This window comes from Enoplosus armatus, chromosome 10 (genome assembly GCF_043641665.1).
Source record: "Enoplosus armatus isolate fEnoArm2 chromosome 10, fEnoArm2.hap1, whole genome shotgun sequence".
NCBI classification, from domain to species: domain Eukaryota; kingdom Metazoa; phylum Chordata; class Actinopteri; order Centrarchiformes; family Enoplosidae; genus Enoplosus; species Enoplosus armatus.
The window spans coordinates 16,549,891-16,573,661 of NC_092189.1; the positions used below are offsets into that span (position 1 = coordinate 16,549,891).

At 40.3% G+C, this 23,771-nt stretch overlaps 1 protein-coding gene across 1 annotated transcript in view; it reads right to left on the bottom strand.

Annotated features, from left to right (window-relative positions):
* The window catches only part of diaph2 (diaphanous-related formin 2), a 347,338-nt gene that overhangs the window by 71,506 nt on the left and 252,061 nt on the right, over positions 1-23,771 (bottom strand). The gene's annotated exons all lie outside the window — the stretch shown is intronic.

The following is a 23,771-nucleotide window of genomic DNA, read 5'->3' on the forward strand; positions in this document are numbered from 1 at the left end:
GAAAACCTCAAACGCTTCCTCAAGTCACTCTGCAGTAAAAATCTTTATGAATGTTTTCCACTCTGTAACTTCATATATTTATTTTCTTTATCTATCTTGTAATGTGTGTGTGTGTGTGTGTGTGTGTGTGTGTGTATATATACTGTATATACACACATACTTACTATATAGAGAGTGTAGAGTAGTATAAATGGAATACATAGATAGCACATACATGTATATTCAATAACCAACGATGCATTTTTCACACATCAGAGGCTCAGTGAATTATATTCCCACTTTGACACAGGAGTCATGACCTTTCCTCTCTCTATACTCCACTCCATCATCTCCCCAACAACCTCCTTTTCCTCTTGAAATTAAAAGCCAGATTTGATGTCAATTTTACCGTCGATTTATTCTGCCCATCTGTGCCTAAAATATTTATACCTGTAGAGAGGAAGGTTGCTTCTGCTTAAGCATTCAAAGCTCTTCACTACAGCACCCAGCTGGTGTTGGAACAACTCAATGAGGGGGGAGACTGGTGGGTGTAATGACTACATCTAATAAAGGAAAAGAGACTATATAAATTAGATATGAGGGGATTAGGTCCATGGGAATGACCTGTTGAATCATAGATAGGCTATTAAAAAAAGGGGAGAGAGCGCAGGAAAAAAATAATTTGGTGTCCACTATAATGGTAGTGGTGAGCGAGTGTATGTGAACACAACACAGTCCCATTAAGATTATTGACAAACACACTTGCGCGCACACACACACACACACACACACAATATTTTATCTTTGATAACCTTTTATAGCTGCTGTCGTCCTTTCATCCTCATCCAAAGCAATCTCATGTCACATCGATGCCCGGGGCCTGTGCCTCTCTGTGTAATTTTCGCAGAGTGGAAACATGACAATACAAATCCACTGTGTTTACAACATTCATACTTGTCAAATTGTAAAAGGTCAAGTCTCTCGCTTCCCCCGACTCTGATCTAATCGGTAAACATCAATCCCTACGTCTACATTACAATGGCTAGCGAGATGCCCCTTGAAGAGACAAGTATGTGCGAGAACACAGGCGCCACACATGTCATTTACACAAGTAAGCTCGCAAACAATATTACACAGCTTTCATGCACTGTAGAATGTAGATAAGTGCATGCTTCAATATTTATTATTCAGAAAAAAAGACCCAGGGGTAATCTTTGAGATGCCAGTGATAACCTGTGTTGCACATTCATTGATTTGGTCTTCAATGAATCCAACCTCCACCGTCTTTCCCTCTCAAGTAGAGCTGGTTGACTCTCGAACATAGGCTTTTAGTTGAATTATTTAGTCTAGTTTAGATGCATTAACTGTACATGTTTGAATGCTTAACTGACACACAATAATGCTTTATCAAAACAGCTAGCTACAGTGCCAAACACGACTGCTGCCACTGAGGTTGCACTGTGTCTCATTTACATTGCCCCACTTTCTGACCCGGCTGACCTTATTCCTAGATAATATATTATAATATTATAACTAACACCATACATATAACTAACACACTATGCTCCTAGCCTCCTATTGGGGAGGAAAGTCAGCTATTTCCTTGCAGTACAATCAATTTAAAAGACTCTGCTACTGAGGGAGTACAAAGAATGTACGAGATGCACAGTATAGACTTGTTTCCTTGCATATGCCATGTCTATGTAGTTCTACGCCGCGATGGCAGTGATGAATCACAATTGCTGGTCTGCACTTTTTGTTTCGAGCTCTGTCTCTGTCACTGGGCCTCTTTGTTTTAACTGTCTTTATCTGCCTCTAACAAGCCTTTTGCAAACTCACTTTCACACAGACACGCTCATTGTCCAGCCTGTTTTCACCGGATCATAACAACTGTAGGTGTATTATAGTCATACTGATCTGTGTTATACTAATGGCACATTCAAATGCAAATATTTCACTGATTGCATTTTTAATATGTCTACTTTTTGTTGAGACGTTAATGTGGATACTGTTGAACATTATATACAGATTTTATTGTTCATCATAAATCAGGGCATTAGTTATGTAGTGTTACTATATCTATTTGGGTTTTTATGAACTGTCAGAGCAGACTACATAGACTCAGTTATACTTGCTGTGTTTTTATAAGCAGGAATTCTCTGGAGCTGCTGTGTGACTCACTAATATGCAGCTACTCTCGCTTATATTCACTCGTCATTAAAATGAAGTAAAGAAGAAACATTACAAATCAAATCTTAAAATAACGTTTGCAACTACAGTTTTTCCTTGTCTTCCTCTGCACTTGAAAAGCTAAACAATGCAAATGAATGCTAAATTATCACAGTCAATCCTCTGTGACTGACAAATGGCAATTGCCTCAATTATCGTGATGTGGTAAATTCTTTCAGTACGATCTGCTACTCTCAGCAGCTTTAAACAAATGCAGGGAAGTATTTGAAAAGTGCTATCTGAGCCAGGTTTGCCCACAGCATGTCCAGATTACATCTTCTTCATGTGATCACCGTGCATAAAGCTGGAAATGGGACCTCTTAGGTGGCCACTTAATGCATGCCTTCTGAATAGACCAGTCATCAAACCAGGCAGTGCAGTTTGCAAATGGGCATCATGTTGGGTTGCCTTTGATGTGTGCCTCCAGACTGCTGGGGGATGTTTTAAATGTCAATGGAATCTCCTGCCTTCATGCTGGACTGTTTCAGTCTACTCCGCTGCACAATAAACAGTATAGACAGTTGAATTTCTTGATAAATTATTATGTAAATTACATAGCTGTACTGTAAATAACTCAACGATAAAATCAAGCATTGTTCTGTTCTAATAGGGGTATGAGAGCAAGGGTTAGCTACTGGATATGGAGAATATTATTTCCACAATCCACAACAAAGACTGATTTATTCAAATCAATTGGAATATGTGAGAGTATGTGTGTGAGAAACTTAGAAATCTCACACCAAGCAATGTCCACCAGTGTGGTTTGTGCACAAATCATTAAAATGCTCAGATGAAACGGAAATCAATGTCTCAATTACCTCACTATTTATCCAAAATATGATAATCAACCTTTTCATCAAAGGTAAGGACGTTTAGGGCAACAGCTCATATTTATTGATATCGATAGCTTTAAGTAGCAATGCAGAGGGTTGGATTTTTGGTGCTTTAAGTAATCATGCTTTAGTGCCAAAAGGTCGAGAATGAAATATATTTCAGAGTGAAATTGGTCAACAATTTGTCATGTTTTTAAATTGTTTGTAGATAAAGAAAGGGTGGCGGCAGCAGTGATAAAGACCGGCTGGGATGAGAGAGAGAGAGAGAGAGAGAGAGAGAGACTGTATTGATCAGATTCCTTCAGTAAGACCACTGGCCCAGCAGCTAGCGTGACAGAGTACAGCTCCATTCAATAGCCTTATCATTACCACAGCACAAACCCATTCAGCAGGTCAGCCTATTTGGCCCCTGGTTCAGTGTCTGTGTGTGTCTGTGTGTGTGTGTGTGTGTGTGTGTGTGTGTGTGTGCTGAGGGGGAAAAAAACAACAAAAAAACGAGGGGGTAAATTTCGATTCTTTAAGCCAATGAATCCCATTATAAGACCACTTACAGCACATTTCTTTATTCAGAACACTTTCAGCCTAATGAAGTGTCCTAAGAGTAGAGTTAGAAGTAAAAAGAAGATGCTATCCACTAAAGAGTGTAGGAAAGCACAGGTAAAGTTATTGGTGGACAAATCAGAAGATAGTGTATGTTATTAAACAAAGTTTGTATTAAATCTAAACTCGAGGCCTGGTAAGAACTTTGCATATTGTACTGTAATCATACGTGTCGTTTCCTGTAGCTGTACCAGAGTGATCTGTGACTGGCATGCTGTAAATTGCACCCGACTTTTACAACTGGCAGAGAGAGGCATGACAAACCCAAGGTGGAAAAATTCAAGCATTACACTCAAATTGCTTTAAATACAAAAGGACAACCTTCTTTATTAGATTACAGTCAGACGTGAGTGGCAGAAGTAGCTGTCAAAAATGGGGAGCTAGAGAAGGAGAGATGCAGACTGGGGAGAAAGGAAGAATGGAGCCGTCTCCATTGGCAACGCAGAGGCACAGAGACTATTTTTAGCAAATTAATTTAAGGCTCTAAATAATTAACTGATAATTATCTGGCAATCAAGAGTAAGATAAAATGATCTCCCCAAGAGTTTTTTTGTGATGTGGCTCAGCAAGCGGACGGAGGAGCTTTGTGTGACTCGCCACTCAAAACAACTTCTGGGTGTCATGGTGCAGAAAGAGGAAAAAAAATGACTATGGGAATACAGTAAGATGTACTCGCTAGAATAATTAGTGCCTTACAATCCATTTGTTTGTGGAATAATAGATGTGTGTAGGAGCTGTCTTCCATGTGTTTGTCACACATGTTTATGCGCACACACATGCATAAACAAGTAAATATAAACGGCCATGGAAGGCACAAATGACACACACAATCTTGAGACATTACCTCGCAAAAAGCACCTTAAACTGTGATGAAAATTCTCGATGAAATTTTTTTTACAAATGTCTATCAAGTTATGCAGATTTTCCCAGACAGTTCAGTGGAGTGGTCGGGGATGTTTAGTGTCCAAGTTAGGTTATTTCCACACCTGACCCTGACAGGATTCCCTCTAAAGAGAGACGAAGAAGACGGGGAGGGGGGAGAGCACTGACAAGCAGTTGATGAACTGCCTCTGGCTATGTGTGTGTGTGTGTCCTCCAAGCTGTAAAAATAAAAGTACCTTCATTGCCAGTTCATCTCCTTCTTACCAAGTCTTTCCTCTCCCTTCTTGTCTTCATCTCTCTGACCCTCTCATATTTCACTTCTGCTCTCCCTATCCCATTACTTCCTCAGTCCTCCCTGAATTGGCCAGCATACAACTGGCTGTCAAACATAGAATGCAAATCTGTCAATCCAGCTTTTTTTCCTCCATCACCTGTATTTTTTTTGCGGCTTCCTTAACTCTTACCTCAATGATGTGTATCTAATTGCAAAACACTGTGCCTGTTGAGTTGGACTGCGAGGGAAAATAATTGGAAAAATACTTTGCATTGCCCACCTGAAAGCAGATTTGAATATAAAAAACAACATTGCACAGAATGTTTATAGACCACTAACGACCATTTGTTGGAAGAAAAATTGGCTTTTTCATGTTAACAGATAGTAGTTATGTGTTAGGGGAGAATATGTGGACATATGTTTGCATACTGTGTCGTTTTTAGGGTTTTGGCATTATGGAGAGGGCACAATTAGCTTGATGGTGTGACGTGCTTTGAGAGTTAAGGCTGACAGGCCTACCTAGCCTCCCCACTGCGCAACCTTTTATAAAATCAATGCCACCACTAAACACAAGTCTCCCCTGTGGAGCTGGGCCCTGTTACAGCCTCCTTCCCCTTCTAGTGTGGAGGGAGGAAAACACAGACAAACTGATAAATTAGAGCCTCCAGCCTGTCTACTATTGTGAAGTGACAACAGTACTGTCAGTAATAAAACAAGAAAGCAATTCTTTTATTGAAACAAGAACCCCTGCATTTAAACTTCACTTTTTTCAGCCAATTACGTTTTCTTCTCTCTACAAAAACATAGCGCTATCTGTGAAAATCACTGTTATTGGCTTGATTGGTTGTCGATGGGTGACATAGCAAAAAGGTTTTGGTGGCTTTGTACACATCCAAGCACAGGATCTTACAAGTGAGTGGACCACTGAAGAAAAACTCGGCTCACATTAGTTCTGCTCGGATACATAAATTGTTATCCCTGGAAAGTACTGCAAGAAATAAATATAATAACAACATGAACAAAAAAGTGCGTGAGGAAGCAGTGTAGAAAGAAAAACATGTAGTTTGTAGAGTAAATAGACTTTAAACTTATTGTCTTGTCTTTTTGTCTTGCACCTCCAGGAAGGAGCTTTCATACACGGATCTCTGAGCACATATTTAGAGAGGCACTGGCTTTGGGTACCTGCAAACAGTTGATAGTGGTGTTGGTGAAAAAGCCAAACATCAAGGCCTCAACACCTCCTTTGCAAACGTACAGCAGTGTACAGTATTTCTTGGCAAGTGACATGCAAAGACACTTAGATCAATGTGGGAACTCATCAGTTTCACAGAATCACAAGACAGGTATCTGAGTAACACACCACAGCACTCAAGGTATGTAGCTTGGCTGTGTTACCTGCTACAACTGCTCCAAAGCATCATCACTGCACTCATTTGGCAGTCTGTTGCACTAATTTGCATCAGATTACATGCCCACAGAGGGAAACTCTCCTTAATGGGTAGCATCATCCTCTGCAGGTGGCAGGGGGAAGAAAACGTGAGTTGGGGACACGAAAATGATCTGCCTCCTCCAATAGTCACTCGTCATTGGCTGATTGCTGCTCTGATGACATCCATTTGTGCTCTGAGATATCAATTTCAACCGCACAGTCTCTCTTCATTAACATTAACTGCAGCATTCCACAATGTGGACACATTAACCCAGTTATTTTCTTAATTACCATATCCGGACTTTTTATTCTTAGCCTGCTGTCACCTGAAACCTCAGAGAGTTGATAGGCCACTGTGCTAACAATTCAAAATAAAGCAACCTACTATGATTGTGCGTACAACATCTGCATTTTAATAGTCACTTACAGTTCTGCGTGTGAGTGAGTTACGATGTGTGTTTTTAACTAGACTAAATGCAGCCCACCTTTCTATCTATGCAGGTAGTGGTGGGCTGTGGGTTGATGGCGGTATTGAGCAGGCGAACAATCTATATCAGTCATTAAAATGCAAATGAGTTTACCAAGTCTAGCTTTGATGCTGCACTAATAACAAGCAGTGTGGAACAATCATGAATCAAACTTGTGTAGCGACCTATTGAACGCACGCCGACGCCATGTAATGAAACAAGAGCTGAAATAAGAGCAGTTTCGACAGTCAATACAAAATCCTGTCATTATCTGAGAACGTGCAACAGAGAATCAAGCAGCAAGAAATGACGCTGGCACTATTCCAAAGCTGCGTTTCAAAGGAAACCTAGATTCCATGCCCTAAATTAAAGACTATTGCAAGAGAGACAGATAGGAAATGCTAGTGTGCTCTGTAAATAAACATGGCTGAAAGCACGGCACCTGTTTATGCATTGTAATCCAATGCAGCTGGATAGACTTTGCACCATGCAGGGTCCCCTGCTGACAGTGTCAAGTAAGTTATAGAGATAACCAGGTTTCTTATATGAAGACTTTCCCACTAACCCAGTGGTTCCCACCCGTTTTTGACTTGTGACCCCCAAAAAATGAAATGGAGTCTACTTGTGGCCCCTCATTGCAGGTTGCATATGTATACGAGCTGCTCACAGCTCATCTAAAGAGAACATTTTGCTTCTCGGATTGTTTGATTTGGTAACTTTTAGAGGCCTGAAAAGGTAAAAGCATTTAACGGGAAAAAAACTAGGATCAGAGGAATAAAAATGTGTGGCATAAATATGTTTATTTCCACTGTCAGAATGAAACATCTCACGATCGCTCAGATTTATCTTGCAACCCATTGTGGGGTCCTGACCCTTTGGGGAACTGTACTTTTTAATCTTGCTAGCCAGTTTGGAATGCTATAATATACATACAGTTACATAAAGTTTTTAAATTAAAATGTATTAGGTACTTAATCTTATTATGTCTTAAAAAAGACATTAAAATGTACTTTGCACCCCATCTCTCAGTGCTACAGAAGGATATCAAGTGTTTCTACTATAAAATGCCATTATGATGGACTGAAAAAAACCCTGTCAATCTTAGGGAAAATACCTTAATTCATCTGTGATCTCTCATTAAGCACCAAATTGACCGTGACGTCTCCCTTCCCCTATTGGCTAGTGATCTGTGAACATGTGGATAACTATCGAGCAACACACGCAATGTAAATAAATAAACTCCAGATGAGCACAGAACAGCAAAGGAAGGTTTGGTCCCTCCCTCTACACGGGGCTAATTAGAGAAACCGCTGTTTAGATGAGACGGCAGCCACATCAAGAGAACAAAAGGAATTAAAGCCATAACAAATACTCATACAGCAGAGTGAGAAACCTTTGGATGGAGCTCTTAGATTTGATAATTATTTGTAAGAGAGGTTGTAACATGCATTATGAGTACTGTAGTAGTGTAGCCAGTAAGTTAATGTGTAACTCTGCATTTCTGCAAGTACGTCCTCAGGCTTTTAGTTTAGCGAATGAATTGCTTTTCAGTGCAGAGGCATAACATATTATGGTCGCTTTTTAATAACAACCTAATTATAAGGTGGTACAAAGGAAGCACCATAAACTTATAAAATTGTGGGGAAAAAAGTAGCACTGCAAATCACTAAAAATTGACATGAGGAAGCTCTCACGTGTGTGGAAAACAAATGAGGGGTTTCAAAAATCTAGTGGATGCCCTGTGAGTCTGTGTGGCAGCACAAAGCCATTTGGGGCTCTGTTCAGAATATCCACTCACTCATGCAATCTCTTCCTCTTGGAATCCTGAAAAGAGTTAGCAACCCACTTTCGAGCTTAGCCAGTCTGAGAGAAAGGGATAAAGAGAAGAAAGGAGATGAGTAACATGAGAGAGTGAGTACAAGGATGTAATAGATGGGTGAGGGAGACAGAGAGAGTCAGTAAGAGAGAGAAAAGGGGGGTCTCATCTTTTGCAAATCGTATCATCTCTGTGAAAGCGGACAGAAAGATAGAGATGAGCATTATTACTAATCTCCAATCCGCACCTTGAAAAGAAGTCTAACTTTCATTTGCCTCCGACAAGCTCCCTCTTGTGATCTCCGAGGATGACAAAAGCACTCAATGAACAGATTACATAGTGTATTTACTGTCCTACAGTATGTAGCAAATCTCCAGTACAGAATCTACTTCCTCAATTTGAGTTATTTCATGGATGGTTTTAAATACCACAGCTTTGCAAAAAACATACATTACTGTATATAAACTCATGGCAATCGGTAGACGGTGAAATTAAAACTAATCTCAGAAAGGATTATTATCTCTGATCAGCCTTGCATCAGGGAGAATACTTGATACTGCGCTGTTTCAGATCAAATCTAATAAGCTTAAAGGTAAGCATAGGGCTTAGTATTCATTTGTGGATAGAGAAGCCAATTCTGTACATAGTTCACTTGTAATATGATAAGAAGATATTGTTGGGGGATTAGGTTATCTCCCAGGAGATCTATTAGTGGATAAGTCCTACTGGCTGTCTTATGAATCATTACCTTACTGGTTACAATCTGATCTGCACATGCTCTCCCTCAACTACCAACTCAATGACCATAAACACATGCACACGGACATTATGTACACACTATGATTTAAACCCTTAAAACCTGACAGCAAGCAGATGCATTTTCAAGACATAACTTGACAAGTTAGTGCACTGGTGGTGCACTGAAAGACCACTTCAGCCGCATTTGCACCAGTCCAGTCCAGTTCAGTTCAGTTCAGCTCGTTACACATTAGAAATGTTAGTTATTTTCACGTTTCCATTGGCAAAAGTTGTGGATGATACCAATAGAGCCATTCTGTCCCATTCTTGTGTTCCTTTGTTTACTGTGTCTTGTATATGTGGATATGATGTCACACTAGGTACATGGTTGACGCGGCTATTACCATCCAGTAACAACTCTGCCTACATTTAAGTACTGTCTGCAGTGGAGAAGCAAACAGGTCTAGGGTTTAAGAACATGTAGGTACGGGTTTCAAGGGTACTATACTGAAAGTGTTTGGTAGAAACCTGGCTTCAGGAAAAGAATATAGAGGTGGGAATCAGTGGATTGCCAACCTGTGTCCACAGCACAGCAGGGAATATCCATAGCCCTGTGTGAAATGATAACCAGAAAGTTAGGGAACAGACGCTGCATCGGCTGTAAATCCTGCAATAATGACTAAAGTGACACTAAATAACACAGGGACTAATCTTCTTCACGGGGAATACAGTTTCAGTAAAACTGGCTCCAGCAGAGTGCTTTTTGGCTATTAGCAAAATAACCAAAATGGAGGGCTTTCACAGGGTGGAAATGGAGAAGCAATTGGTAGAATAATTCTGAGAAGAATGTCACAAAGTCTAATGCCATTATTAACACATTGGCACAGAGTATCACCAGCCTGGTCTTATCATTACACATTCAGCTCAGACAACATCCTGTACCACAGTCACGATTGTGGTATTTAGCAAGGGAAAAAAAAGACAACAAACTGAACAGCACTCCTCAACAGAGCCTAAGGGTTGGACGGGTGAAATTCAATCCCCCTTTTTCTACCTCTTAGAAATCTATTAGAGGCCAATAAGGATGCTGAAGGGAGAAGGTTTGAGATATTTCAGGTCAGCCTTGGAGGTTAATTGTTGAGTCGTCTGTCTGGTCAGTGAGGGGATCACTGTGTGAAACCAATCCTGAAGGCAGGGGATGAACGGTGAGTGTGGATGGCATTCAGGAGATTAGAGTGGTTGATGGGAGGTAGAGAGGGTGAAAGAGAGAGAGAGAGAGGGGAAACATGAACCCATAGACCTCAAATCAACACTTTCACAAGGCTGCCAATGCTAAGTGGGTTTAGACATACACTTAATGTGCTTGAGAGTGGTTATGTGTAGCCAACAAGGCCATTGAGGCTAGCTCTGCTTACATTTAAAGCACAGGGTGTGGTTTAACCTTTGTGCCAAGTAGAGATAGAATACAAATGTTAATAGTGTCAAAAATAACTACTCTATACTACCTATCACCAACTGCAAGATGGAAAACACACACATGCACACATAGCCAGGCACACACACACACACACAGGACAACCTGCACCACCCACTCTCTCCCCTCACTGAGGTAATTAAAGAGAATCTGCTGAACAGAGGAGACAAACTGATTACAGTCCAGCTTAATCACATCCAGGGAAACCTCAAGGAACTTCCATTCGACTATTGCTACCCCTGTTTTTTTGTTGTTTTTTTTTAGGTTACAGTTTTAGAAAAAGGAAAACAAAAACAGACATAAAAATAAAAAGAACAACAACAGGCGCTGAGGTTGGCAATGAGGAATTGTTTACTTTGTTCTGATGAAGGTCAAATTAAAATGTAGAATGTAGGCTGATGATAAATATTTGGCTGTCTGTTCAGATGTACAGTGAAAAGGCACGGCTCTCCTGTGGGCATCGCTCCACATCTCTGTGGCCGCCTCCATGCCAGTCCCATTTCACAACTTGTTCTACATCTATGACACATAAACGCACACACACACACACACACACTCACATATATACATGAATGCACCGAGGCACTTTTCTCTCAGACACTCACACATACAGACTGTCCCTCATCACCTTGCTCAGAGATGAATGAGTTCGCCTCTGTCCTCAATCATTTTAATCACTTCAATGGAAAATGCCCCATTCACGGCTATCATTCTGTACTGCCTTGCAGCTATCTTATGTATACACATTCCTACACACCCTAAAACACTCCCCGCACATACACACACACAAACAAACACACGCAAACACAAACACAATGTCATCACTCTCTGATAGTACAAACTCCTGTGATATTGGAGCACTGCATTACCCTTCTATCATCTTACCTGGCAAATATCTAGATGTCTGATGACAATTATGACTTTACAATTACTATAAACATATAAATACATATACAAATACACAGACCTATAAAATCATGAAGTAAGCTACTTCACTGGCTTATTGCAAGATCTGCAGTTCGACCCTGAATCAAAAGAAGCATTTTATAGTATTCAAACCATCATGTTCACTATGTGACTATATATTTTTTTTTCTCATCAAGACCAATTACAGGAAAAGATAAAATAAAATCTGTATCAAAACATGGCCGAGTACAACCTGATCTTGAGGTTTGAGTACAGCACATTTACAGAGCAACATCCTGAAGAGCAGTTAATGGCTAAAAACTTGACTTTGGAATTATTATAACATTTCAGCTACCTTAGCTGAGTACAGGATGCAAAACAAGACTCTTCACTTCATCATCATATTGTTCAATCACCTGCAAATTCCAGCCAATTTGCAGGTGTGTTTCCACGCACACTCAAATATTTATTATTCAACATAACAACAACTGAATTGGACAGTTTTAGACTTATTTGAGCAACAGAATAATGGAATAATAGTATGTATTTTGAATTGAAGATTCAAAGGCTAAAGAGACTCAACCATACAGATTTTGTACGGGCAGCAAAAAAAAAAAAAAGAACCACAAAAGCGGCTAAAAGCTGCACAGAGTGGAATTTGATTTGAGTTATTTGATTTCTCATTATCAAAAATATAATTTGTGATGTGTTTACCAACCAATATTATGATGAGAAATCTGAACATGCATATAATACTGGGAAAAAACACAATGATAGTAGAGGCTACAGAGTGAAGGTGAGGGTTGATCAGGAAGCAAAAAAAGATTATTGAGATACTGCTGGCAGTCTTCCTGAATACATGCAATGATCATTCTTTGAAAAAATTAAATGTATAGTTTGAAATAACAGCAAAACACGATCACTACAGACTTGTTCACAATGAGGAGTTCCTTCTTTATCTCTATTTGCAATTGCATAAAAGTTCTGAGAGCTACAGAAAAATACCTAGATTGTCACACTTTAAAAACTGTGTAGAAATGAGTCACGTCTTACTGGAAATTTAATCTTAACCAGTCTTTAGAAATCATGTTTTTTTTTACATGAAAACTGTAGGAGTAGGGCAATGGAGCACATGCAAATAGAATTAAATTTCAGATGGAGCATCATGACCTTGCTCATGGAGGTTTAAGAATATGACCACTGGATCAAACAAGCCTGAGGCATCATAACCCCTGCTGTACTATCCATCAGAAACATGCCTCAAGAGCGCATTCAGCCCACAGAGCGCATAAAAACTGCAGTCAGTCATTTAAATTGCTCAAGTTATTCTTTATTTTGCTACATCACATCTAGAAACAATGCAGAAACCTTTCCAACCAGTTTCCAATCACAATGATCGGTGCCATGATCTGCTCCACTGTGCTAGAGATCTTGTTTGACTGCAATTTTATAAAAAACAACAACAAGCACATCTCCAGTTGGTGCTTTGATGATGGCAACCATATAGCGTTGCCGTGCAACAACACCTCGTTGCCATTGAGCTGTGGCAGCACCAAACCGACGTGTCCCTCCAGTTAATGCCTGTTCCTACCTACACCTCTGGCGTTTTCACACCTATGCCTGATTTGTGATGTCATGACACGGTTGGCCAGAAATGTGCTTGAATCTGCATTATAGTTGGCACCATTGTCAGTGTGTTAAAACATCTCTGCACTGTGGGCTTGTAAGGAAGGAGGTGTGTACATGTTTTTAGAAAAAAACAAAATAAATAGAAAGCAGCACATTTTGACAAAATCTCATCTATCTCATTATCATGCAGCAGTGGAGACTTGTGAAGTGGGAGGAGCCGCTGGGTCCAAAGGATTTTTTTCCCCACTGTAAATTAGCATTTCAAAGATTATTAAAGAATATTATTCAATATAGTGAGTGCAGTAGCAGAATGGGAGTCTCCAAGGAAACACTATAGGTTTATGTTATGGGCATCCATTATACATATTCCAACTCCAACTGGGAAGTCATGTTTGTTCCATCAGTTTGGGAGGCTGGCTCTAAATGCTACAGTACCTGTCAACCTCAGCAGCTGTTGCCATGGCGAAGATCCTAGCCAGAGGCACAAATCAGGGCTGTAGCTTATTCAGGTAATTTCCTCATTTGTTGCTATTCGGAACAAAACAGTACACCATACTTTCTGAATTCATCTCATATTGACGTAGGTGAATTGATTTGGTTTCTGTAAAGCACAAACATTAGCTTCAGCTCAGTGACTGGATGTCCTATCAGAATGCTTCTTGGGAGTTGTAGTAGACCTCTCTACTTATGCATGCTTGTATCTTTGACCTAAAAACTGGATATTATCTAATGGTATTGTTGATATTTTTACTGATGAATCAACCTGCTTTACTTTATGTTATGCAATTTAAGTTATGTGATGGTCTAAGAAAATAGAAAAAAGACACACTAAAACGCACTTTGGGGTGTGTTTCTCAAAGGAAAATAAAATGAAACCATTATATTACAATTATGACCATTATTTTTATAATAATAATACTTCCACTTTAAATAGTAAAGACAGACCAAGTGAGTAGTTGGGAGTCAATATTTTTTTGCAAAATAAATATAATAATCTGTTTTTCATATTTGATGCTTTCATACAGAAACCCTGCATGAAAGCATACAAGTCACTTTGATATTCAAGAGTACTGGAGTCCACTTATGTGTATTATCAAGTAATTCTGTGAGCACAAGAAAATGTGCAAAAATGGGACTTCATACTTTTTTTTTTTTTTTTACAGAACTGTATGTTCTTACTATCTGCACAGGTACCCTTGAAAGTCATGTCACAGGAAAAAAAAAAAAGAAAGGAGAGCAGAAAGACATATATGGTGTCTATGGTTCCTACCTATGTTCTTAAGTTAGGGTGGAAAGCTGCAAGGCATCAATGCGAAAAGCCCAGGGATCAACCATAAGTCATCGTCCCAGAAAGTCAATTCAAGGTCAGCTGCTGATTCAGGCAGCAGATGTGTCTAACACATCCCTGTTGCTGTTAAATGACAGGGCTTAGACCCACCAACAGTATACGGTCTCTGTGTGTGTGTGTGTGTGTGTGTGTGTGTGTGTGTGTGTGTGTGTGTGTGTGTGTGTGACAGTGAGAAAAAGGGAAAAAATAGAAAGGGAGGAAAAATGCATTACAAACATTTATGTTACCGTTCCATTTTTATTTTTATGTCAGTGCTATTACAGCTAACAGCAACGTGTTAAATGCCCCTCTGTCTGTCACCGTGTCAGAGTCAGAGCACCAGCCAGAGGTCCCTCTTCACAGCAAACTGGCTCATCTCATGTAATCATGTTCATGGAGGAGCCATCATCAACACAAACACTACCACTTCTGGAGGTCACTCTATCTATCCATGCTGCTAATTGGAGGTTAATTGTCAATAAAAATCCACACAGGCATGACTGTTGTTTTGCTTTGCAGTACATTAGCCCTGTCTGTGAAAGCTATAAAGACAGTGGTGAATACTCTATTTGCCGTGACATGCCTGACATATTACTGGTTTGATGCATCGGAAAGAGGTAATGAGGATATCACCATACAGCGCATGTGCTAATGTGGCATGTGTGTGCACATATCAGGTAACATTATAGCCTCTGTGTCAAATCATGGTAGTCTGTACCATATAGATACATGAAGGAATACAATTAGATGCACAGATGACGCAGAGAGACAATATAGACCAATAGATATTTTAAGTCTTGCTTTGCATGTGATTGCTCTAAACCTAGTGATTTAAATAGAGACTACGAGCAGTCCATTGATTGGTTCAATTGATAAAACAGTCAATTATTGTCTGGGTATATTTATTGACCTGTAGGCAGAGGTGGTGTGTTAAGTAATTGTTTGGCTTGCTCAATCATCCCAGCACATTGCTCACCATGAAAAACAAGGACATTACTAGGTGTTAGGTTTATACAAAGTTTGTATATTACTCACATATCATGCCAATGTTTGACTGTTTTATAACATAGAGAAACAGATAAAAGTCCCAGCCAATTAAGACGTCAAAGATGGTTGTCAGTATTGGAAAAAAAAGGTTATTTGTAATCCAATAAAATGATCAAGGTCTCCTGAATAGAAAATCAGCAGTACCAGTATTTCCGTGAGTGCTTGAATGAAGAGTTTGGAGCTACGAGCCTCTCAGCACATGTCATCAGCAAAGAATATCCTCTAAAAGCTGGAATTCAACAGTCTGTTTTGACAATTCTGTCTCGGCCTTGACTGGCAGAGAATGCCAGCCAATCCCTATTTGAAATGCGACAAGGAAAAACAAAGCTTGTCAGAATGAGTTGGAGAGATGTCTACTGAGAGCCACATGTGGTGAATCGGAGGGGGAGAGAGAGAGAGAGAGAGAGAGAGAGAGAGAGAGAGAGAGAGAAACTGTTCCTTCTCTACATGACTCTGTCCCTGAGACACAAGTCATGCTGCTTCCCCCACAGTGGGTGACTCTGACAGGATACTGTCTGTGCAGCATTCCCCCTGTGTGTGATTGATGAGCCTCATTTTGCCAATTAATGGAGAATCCCCTGTTGACTACCATCAGATTGCCGTTTGTAACTGTTAGTGTTTCTGACTGTCACAGATTCATTTTAATTAGAGATCTCTTTCTCCTCCGACTTTTCTATTGTGCCTCAAATTTGCAGAGCTGAGTGCACAGTGACATGCCAGGGAAAGGGCCCACTGAGTTATTTGCGGTCATTAATTTATTCACAAAGTGCAAGGCTTAAACTGTTGAAGGCCAAATGTTTTTGAAGGAGTCAACCCTAATGTTGACCATATACCGTATCTTATAATCAATTAGCAAACGTGAGGCAATTAGTGCACTTTATTTGCATAATGAAGCGCTTAATTGCTCCAAAGTGTGCAATTGCAGTCAATAAGTTTGGCTAATCGCTTGTGGGGCCACGTATATGAGCGGGCTGCAAGAGAGATGGCTCGCAGTCATGCAGACATGACGATCCCTGGGTCCCGTCAGGGGCGAGGAAGGATAGCACCCACGGAGCAAAGTTAGAAATCAACAGACAGCCCGGTTGCAAACAGCAGAACAACACCGTATTCCCTCGACAGCATCAGCAAGAAAGGAATAGCATCACTGTGGGGAAAGGAGAGGAAGTGTTTGGGCATTAGTTTGATTTACATTTTAGAGAGGCTTTCAACTGGCACACGCAGCAACTTCAGCTAATGATACTCAGGCCTTTTCATCAAGGAGCTTTCCCCAGCCTTTTGGGCGCTGCCCCACAGCACTTATTTGCAATAAGGCACAACAAATGGTGCTACTAGGTAATATACTGGTCGGCGCGGGAATACATGTCAGCCATTGTATAAATGTCTGCTCTGTACACTCCACTAGCATCAAGTACATTTCACCCAACCCATTTTAAAATTAACTTCTGCTTTAGCAGCTGTAGTATTATTATTAGTAACTAGAGAACAATCATATGAATGTATAACTCGGGGGCCTATCAAGAACATGATAACAGCATTGTTTCTATGTGCCATTTTGTCTACATGCATTTTCCTGTGAGGCAACCTGTGTCATGTAACTCCAACCATGTTCTATTGCAAATTCACGTGCCGAAAAAACACCGTAAACCCTCAGTGGCTCATATTTACTAGACAAATAACTCAAGTCACGTTTGCCTTCCACTTGCATTTGATAGAATAATTTGCCAACAATGGGCCTGCCATTCAACAGAGTCTCAGGGATTTCATTAAAACATCAAATGAAAGTGAAATCATGAGCCATGACGGTAGAGAGTGGGGATGGCTAAGCAGAGAAGCGTGGCTGGTGTCTACTGCAGGATTAGAGCTCAGCAACAAGTGCTCAAGGGGGGCTTTGCATCAAACCCAGGAGCCCATGACAAATGAGGGCGGCTGGGCCTCTGTCTATTACCCTGCACTAAGCTCAGGCCTTTTGGGGAAGTAATGAGGTGCAGATTGGAGCTGCTGCCACTGGGTCCTTAGCCCGACTTTATGTAGAGCAGAAATAATCAGTGGAGACCTGGGCCAAAAGGGGCAAATCCATACAGCAGCTGAGCAACATGGAGACATGAAGATAAAACAGATTACAAATAACAAATAACTTTCTGATCAGAACACTATAGCTAGACAGTTAGATAGTTAGGCACATTGGCTCCTTATTCATATACAGTTTAAGTACTGCAAGGAAGCATTTTGGATTCCAAAGGAGGAACCCTGAATCCCAACAGGACACAGTAGATCCCAAAGGACACCCTCCAAGAATGGCAGTGCATGCGGGCTTTATCAGTGGACTATGACAGTTGTTCATTCAGGAGCAAAGGGGTAGGATCCAGCGTACATCAAGGGTGTATCCCCTGTACTCCAACGCCACACCCGATCCTGCCCCTGGGAGCTACAGTCCAGGCAGCCTGTCAGCAAGCCTACTCTACTGGCTAATGGAGCTGCCACATCAGGCCGAGTGTCACAACCTAACAAGATACTGATTGCCGAACTTCTAGGGAATTCACTCATATGACCGGAGGGCACCGAGATGGTCTCTGGTCTGTCAGTGAACACGGCGGCCATTAGACAAGGCGATGGCGATATATTTTTTTGTTGGCAGAAAGCAGTACATGTGTATTCTGTGAAATCTATAACTTGATTTTTTTTTTTTTTGGCTTCATCAGAGTTTAATATATGGCTGATGTGTGTCTCATGTGGTTCTATTTTACTCTGAGAGGCAGAGCTGTCTGAGCCAAATTCAAAGATTTGTGCGCAGAATTGTAGTTGGAATATGTCAAATGTAGAGGCATTATGTGCTGAAACTGCAATTCTGCAAAATTATTTTAGATTTCTTATCCTTGCCTTCAAGCGTCATGAGGTTAAAAAGCCATAAATTGTCATCTTAATAAAATACATGTTCCGCGTTCCAGACAAGACAAATGGATATACAAATGAATATACAGAATGAACAATGAAACAATGGGATAGTGATAGTCTTATATCATAGTGAACTGAATATGTTTGTTTTTTGACAGTCAGACCCAGAAAGAAATTTGAAGACGTCATCTTAAGTTCTCAGAAATTGTGGTGGGGATTTTTAACTATCTTCAGACATTGTATAGACCAAACAATTAATAAATCACTTCAAATAATAGTTGATTGACTCACTCTGCAACAATGCCAGTTCACGCCTTATTTAAGGTAATTAAAAACTATACAAATGTGGTGCATTTTATAATTGTCATCAAAGGTAGTGAGACGGCACTGCGTAAATAAAGAAAAAGAAAATCATTGGTAAGACAGCAACATAATCACCACAACCTTTTTCTCATTTACATTTTTGTGTTTTTTCTTTGCAATAATCACAATTAGAATTACAATTTTAATTTTAGCAAATGTTTTTTCATACAGGCATCTACTAAAATGTGTTAATTAAAATCTCCTCTGGCATTCAGAATGCAACAAGAAAGATGACTATTTGTTCTAGTGATTGCAATTTTCTGTCGCTTTATCTGAGTCTGGACATTCACATCAAGGTGAGAGACACAGAAACAGAACTCAGGCAGAGAAAGGGTCTGTTTTAAGTACCTCTACTTATTCACACTGGTTTCAACTGAATTTTGGATAATTAAAAGGCTCCATGGTTTATCTGTGCTTCAGTTAATTGGCCACACAGTTTACAGTGAATTTCATTAGTGGAGGAAAACACTCGGGTTGGGGTTGGGGGGGGGGGGGGGGGGGGGGGGCTTGAAGGAAGGTGGTGATTAAGAGAGAGAGCTTGTGCGTGTGTGTGTGTGTGGCGAGGAAGGTTGGTGTTTGTGTATTTCTGCTGTAAAAATTACAAGGAGCTGCTGAAAGTAAAAGTGCCACCAGCATCTTTTAACCCAGTTTTCTTACATGTAAACATGCAGAAATAAACATAATGATTCTGTAAATAATCTGACTTCTCATTCAAACACATAAAGGTGTACTAAAGTGGGATAACTTCTCAAAAAAAAAACTGTGTTTCTACAGACAAAACAAGCATTTAACAGGGGATGTTTCTGCGGTTTAAACTCAGCAGCCTGCTTAATAGAACAATTGTTTCACTAACAACCATTTATTTAACCTTGAGTGCCTAGTGCCGATACAAGAGAGTGTTGTATACACATGTACACAAACCTAGCCTGAAGCCAAGAGAGTCTCAAACTGTTGCAGTTTGACAAAGGCCATCCATAAACACATTGTAGTGAACCTCTTCCTTTGAAGTGTGAACTAAATCAGGCTGAAGTCTCTGAGAACAACAAAAAGGTGGTACCTGTATAAATGCATCTGTCGATTTTTACCACAAAGGTGGTATTACAGGCTAGCCCCGGGGCCGGGAAAAAGTGTGTCTGGGCTGACCCTGAGTGGGCGGACAAGGTTGGTGTGAGAAACTGGCACTGTTAGGTGTGTGGGCGTTGTAGGATCCCAGGACTTGAGGCTTCCTATTCACCAACAGGTATCAATAACTACTGTAGTTCTGTGTTGCTGCTCGGACAGCTGCTTTCTCCTGTTGGCAGGAAATTGTAAGGGGAGCATCAGTATGATAGAAATACTAGAGATCTGAGTTATTTCAAGTAATTAAGCACAATGCTGCAAGAAATATCCAAAAAGCCCCTGTTGCTTGGATCTAACAAATATATTTCAGATAGATATCTTAGCTCTTCAGCTGGACAATCCTAGACATCTTAAGAAGGACATATTTGGTAGGAATTGCAGGTAAATTTATGAATTTTTTTCTAACTAAATCCAGTCAGCTCCATTCACTCACCCCAGTGGAAGAATTCAACAGTCACGGGGACATTTTACTGTGGAAACTCAATGGCTGTCTAACAATACCACTCACAAAACACACATTTACTTCAGTAACTTTTGGGGACATTACATAGACTTACATTCATTTCCTGGAGACTTACCCTAAACATAACCACTACTTGCCTAACCCTAACCTTAACCTACCCCTAACCGTAACCACTGACCCCAACATCAGCTTTTTCCCAATTTGGGACACAGCTTTTGTCCCCAGTTGGTCAAGCTGTCCAATTAACTGGTCTTTAGTCTGAAATGTGTCCCTGGAGGTAGAAAGTCAGAAACACACACACACAGGCACACTCAACAAGAAAACCACTATCCACTGTCCCAATGGTTTCCTCTGTTTTGTCAGTTGGTGCAAATGTTCAGCAGGTGCCACAGACTGTTACTATGGAAACACAACTCTTGGCAATATTGTTTGCTCGAGGGTATAGGGTGGCTAATGTATACTCACATTAGACTATTCTGAGAGCAAAATGAAGCCTTTGTAATTAATAATAATTTAAAATAATAATAATAATAATAATAATAATAACAATAATAATAATAATTTGTAAGCCCAGTCTAACATATCTTAATGAAACTGGTCCCAGAAGACAGCTTCTTGTTGAAAAAATATGTGCTCTGACTCTGGCCCTCTGGGAAATAAAAGGTTAAGCTAAATACCAGTGGGTTGGGTTAAGGCATTAAGGACAGAGGGTGGGAGATGTATTGGACATGTCCAGGCACCCATCAAGGCTCAGTCCGGTCTCTCATCATCCCCATCTAGCCACCTCACTAACATTAATATTCCAATATGCAGAGTCTCGCTCTAAGCCCCCAGCTCTACTCTATCATATCCAGCAAGAACTGGAAATGGGTGTGTGTGTGTGTGTGTGTGTGTGTGTGTGTGTGTGTGTGTGAGAGAGAGAGTGTGTGTGTATGTGATAGCCATAGCCTCTCTGGTGAAATAGGGCTCTCTGGGGGCTTGTGCCTCAACTCTACAGCCTTTGTGGGCTCCCATTACTTCTGACAGATAGAGATCACTAAACTGCTGAACAAACACCCCATTCAGTCATTTGCATACATTACAGTAATGGAAGGAGAAAAATGTATCAATAAAGCCAAATGAAGTGCTTCCACTGAGCTCTACTTTCTCTTTCTTTCTTTCTTTCTTTCTTTCTTTCTTTCTTTCTTCCTGCACTTCTTTCTTTGCATATTTTTCTTTCTCTCTGTATTTCACGACTGTGATGCATTTCTTCTCATATTATTTAATGGAATGGTTTCCTCTGAAAGGTAAGCACATCAGATGACTGATAAAGATGACAGATTCTCACAAATTGTTTGCGCCATAAATTTATCAGACTTCTTAATGGGTAAAACCTGAAATTTCTGAAGCCTATACAAATTAGGAACACTAATCATGCACGGTGAAAAAAGGCCAAACATAATTTATTGTTGAATGTTTAATTAAAATGATGCTGCTTTGGGGCACATATTACATTTAAAACACCTTGCAGTGACCATGGCCTCCTGAAATTAATCTCAGGAAAAAAGCTGACAACAGTCATAGTGAAACAGAGGCACATCACCTACACTTGCACTGTGAATTACTCTCTCCCTCTCTCTCTTTTTAACACACACACACACACACACACACAAATGCAGACTGACTCATTCATCACAGTGCCCAACAGTCAAGACAACAGAGCTTCACTTAACTTTTTCAGGGTTGCTCAAGCATCAAATGCATGACTTTTAGCTGTTGTTGTTCTTCCATCTGTCATGCTTCAAGGAACCAACATCCTTTTTTTAATCCCAGGGAAAAGTTTAAAAATGTATGTTTGCCTTGACTCTGCTGTCTTATGTGTACCAAAGGAAATGTCAACCCAAAATATACAGCACTGTATTTCATACTGTCATTGTTCCAACACTTAGCTGTGCAACACAGATTAGAGTGCTACCTAAGCTCATTGCAAACACTGGTACTAAAAACCTCCGCAAATCAAGCACAGCCTCCGCTTTCTATCTCTTTATCTCTCTGTTTGCTCCATGTGTGTGTGGTTTCATTTCCATCGCCATGCTCGCTGGCAGGAAAACAGCCCAGCAGCTAATATCTTAGGAAGTTTAAAGTGGTAGAAAATATCGTCCTGGGTGACACACTTCAGAGAAGTGGGTTAAACTGAAACACACACATGTATACAGGCACATACACAAATGTCCGACTGCAACAAACAGACACACAGCTACCCCAAAGGCACTGAGCAAAATGTGATTGCATACTTGTGATGTACCATGAACATCCAGACAAAAACAACTTAGAGGAGAAAATAACTGTGTTTTTGACTACATTGGACAAAATATTCTACACCAAATACAAAACTCACTACAATCTAGTAGAAGTAAAAATGTCCTGTTATTATGATTATATTATTTTCAATTCTATCACTTTATTATACACCAGAGATGAAATGCAGATCAAACACTCCAGGGAGCTAACGGAGAGAACAAACGAACATGCACTTTTCATAGAGTGACTCCTCCCTGCCTCAATGTGTCTGCATCCCAAAAAACAGAATGGTGAAAATTGTGATTAAAGAATATGTATAACTACAGCAATTATGCCACTTGTAAAATCAAGGGAAGGGGGACTACTATACCATTAACCATAAGCTTGTCAGTGCTTTCCTACTGGTGGCTACTTTAAATAAGCCAAGAACAAAAATAGATCTTATTAAAATCCTACAAAGCCTCCAAGCACCAAAACCCGATCAGGTGGGATGGGGAGAAGGGGGAGAGAGGAGGAAATGGGGTGTTTCAGGTCATAGCCAGCCAGCTTCTCCCTGCCACACTCTGGGGAGGAACTCCAGACAGTGAGGGAGAGCCATGCTGCAGTATATCTACACTTCTCCATTTCCTCTCACTCAAGCCTCCAGTTCTCGAAGGAGCCTGGGAATCAATACTGACATCAAGGGGCAGAGTAGCTTTCTTGCCTGCCTGCTCTGCCTCTGAGCCGCTGCCGCCAGGGAGGTCTCTGCTTCAGTTTTTTTAATTACACAAATTTAAGTGCCCTTCTTTGACTGGGAGCAGATTGTTAATGTGTTAGGCGGCTATTACTCTTATACCACCCAACGTGCAAAGTCAGCCTTCATAAATCTCAGACAAAAGGAAGCAAAAACCAGGTTAAATGCTGTCTTACGTGTGAATGCCTAGCATATGGAGACACCTACTCACTTGATGAATTACTCTTGAGTAATTCTTTGTTTTCTTAATAACACTAGAGACAAACAAATAAGACACTGCTGACTGCTTTA